Here is a 3047-nt window from a genome sequence, read left to right on the forward strand (position 1 = left end):
GGATCGATTTGTTTGACTAAAACCCATGGCCGCAGTCAAATGACTAAAACAAATAAAAGTATTTTATTCTTTTACTTGATCCTCTAATATAGGCCTGGGCAACATTTTTTGAGAAGCGGGCTGCACGAGACACAACTCTCATCTTCTGGTAGGCCACACTACTAAAAAGATACATGAAGGTAACTTTTCATTAGGTGTACCATTCAGAAAGTCGCACGACTGCTCTCATAATGCATTCCAGTTGTGAATGAAATTATAATGGGAGAAAAGGAGACGGTAAAAGGCCAGACGGTATGACGATTTTCCCCGTTCCGCGGTGGTAGGCCCCTTATCTGGGATGTTATACTGTGGCACCTGCTTCGCGACCTGCCAGCCCAGGCTTCGCTGCTCGTCAAACAGGTATTTGCAGTCGAGCGTGTGATAGTGGAGGCTTGAGGCGTTCTTGGCCCTCCGACTACGTCCCACCTCACTCCTATCAGGGCACGGGTGGCTATCCGCAAGTGCGGCTGTTCCTACCCGTTTTCCCCTCGTCATCCTCCGGGGCAACGCCTTTTCCATTTTGTCCGCCGGGACGATGAAGCAGAGCTTCATAGTTATTGCTGTTGCCCCTCTTTAAAAACAAAAAAAAAACCCAGTACTCTGAGACCCATAAACCAAGATGTGGCATTTTCAGGATCCCAGTTGAAAAGAGTTTAAGCCATATTTCGCCAAAGAAAAAGCATAATTCAATTTGATTTCGTCAGCCAGTCAATTTGCATGGAGGCTGCTGCTGCTGTTGACTGTGCGTTAAACGTCATCAAACGGTGAGTAAATTCTATCCTGGCCTCGTGTTTTTTTCTGTGTGTGTTTCAATGTGCGCTGTACATATGGTGAGGAATTAGCTTCGCAATCAAACACTTTGCAATCAACACTTAAAAACCATTAATTATTTTTTTTTTTTCGACACCAAGTGATTTTTGTTTCTCTGATTCGAAAGGGGAAAAAGTACGGATCAGTAAGTAATCTAGATGCTTTTATTTATTTATTTATTTTTCAAAATTGTGTGTGAATGTCTCGGTTGTATACCTTAAACAAACGAAACTCCCCGATCTCACTTAATTCGTTTTGTCTTTCTTTTGAAAGATATTCGAGCTACATGGGTATTGTTTAATTTGACCAATCTAACTCCTTTTTGGTATCTAATATTTCTCTTCTTTTGTCTTATAGAGCAAATATATATATATGGTTAATGCTATTGTGTAAACTGGGCTATCTAAACCCATAGCAAACCGTAAAACCCAAGTTAACTCAATGCAATATAGTCGGAACATATTTTGCATACCTAGACGCTTAGATACGGTTCACCAAGGTTCTATACACAGTAGCTTGGCTTGCTAGAAATAGCAGCTAAATCTCTCTTAAATCATACGCTACCATTAAAAAAGACACACGAAACAAAAAACAAAGACATTGGATAATGTAGTGTATAAATGATATGTATTCGAGGCTGGAAAGCCCATGATTCTGACAATCTCCTTAAATATTGATAAATGCAGGTATCAATAAGTTAGAGCGCATTCTAGATTGTATCCCCAAATATTGGTTTCTTTGTATTGGATAGGTCAACAAATTTATGCAGGTATTGAGGTATAAGTTGACTGAACATAAGCCAATGTAACACTGGTACCCGATCGATTCTGATGGGACGAAAGGTGAAACAGATGTTTACGGAATTCGAGCTCAGAATCTTACTGGGCAAATCTACCTACTGTAACACAGTCTGATGCTTCCCAGATTCAACTACTACTGTCTCTTTCTTCACCAAAAACCCATCCATGTGAATTAAGCTGCTGATGTTCTTCACAAATGTCAAAACCATCGCAGACCCCCCCTCCCCGTATAGAGCTTTTTTGTTTCTGTAAGGAAAAAAATAATCTCGATTCCAGTGTATGCCAATACTCTTGTGAAAGAAATGTACTGCACAGCATCTTTCCATTTTCTATTTACACACTCGATGTTTCATTTGCAAGGATGTCGAGTGACTTTCATTTATTAAGCATGTAAAGTTTGGTACTTTCTAAAGAAACTCGAAGGGAGACGGTACGCAGTTAACAAGCTTTGGGGAGCAGCAGTTTTATTATTAGTTGCAGAAGTAGCAGAACAACGACAAAAATAGTGCAACTGCGGGTAATAGTATGATATATATATATATATATATATATATATATATATATATATATAGAACGTGACTATTTTATCTTTTACTTGTTTCAGTGTTTGGATTAGTCTTGCTGGAGCATCGCCCTAGGAGGGTTTTGTCGAAGTAATCGACCCTAGTACTTATTTTAATGGCCAGTTATTCATTCAAGCGATCTTGTTTCGTCGAACTGCTGAGTTACGTGGACGTAAATAGTGGGAACAACTAATACACCTTGTTGTTCCCTAATTTTGTATAATTTTGAACTATATATATATATATAAATATATTTATATATATCGTCTGTAAAAAACATAAATCTGAAAGAAGCACACTCTATATAGTGGTGCTGTAACGAATTACTGGGGCTCCAAGGTTATAGCCGAGATGGACTATCCCATACACGGGGATATCCCAGAAACAGCTGTAAGACTTCGAATTTCTTCCTATAATAATATTGTATACGACTTGAGATGTTTGCCTTGCCTTAATGTTTGTTGTCCTATTTAACAATTCTATCTATATATACATATGTCATCATCATCATCGTCGTCGTCGTTTAACGTCTGCTTTCCATGCTGGCATGGGTTGGACGATTTGACTGAGGATTGGCAAGCCAGCAGGCTGCACCATGCTCCAATCTGATCTGGCAGAGTTTCTACAGCTGGATGCCCTTCCTAACGCCAACGATCCCAAGAGTGTAGTGGGTGCTTTTACGTGCCACCGACACGAGGGCCAGTCACACGGTACTGGCAACAGCCACGCTCAAAAAAGTGTTTTTTACATGCCACCTGCACGGGAGCCAGTCCATGCTCGACAGTGCTGTTAGTGCTCCACTGGTGCGGTGCCAGTCATCGAGTATGGTTCAATT

General features: G+C 40.2%; 1 protein-coding gene across 1 annotated transcript in view; it reads left to right on the plus strand.

The window, feature by feature from the left end:
- The first annotated feature begins 812 nt into the window (after positions 1–812).
- Positions 813–3047, plus strand: part of LOC106877527 (translation initiation factor eIF-2B subunit delta) — a 14044-nt gene continuing 11809 nt past the window's right edge. Inside the window, exon 1 of the mRNA XM_052976490.1 lies at positions 813–994. The gene's annotated coding sequence lies outside the window, so the exon portion shown is untranslated. The remainder of the gene's footprint in view (positions 995–3047) is intronic.

This window comes from Octopus bimaculoides, chromosome 24 (assembly GCF_001194135.2).
Source record: "Octopus bimaculoides isolate UCB-OBI-ISO-001 chromosome 24, ASM119413v2, whole genome shotgun sequence".
Lineage (NCBI taxonomy): Eukaryota > Metazoa > Mollusca > Cephalopoda > Octopoda > Octopodidae > Octopus > Octopus bimaculoides.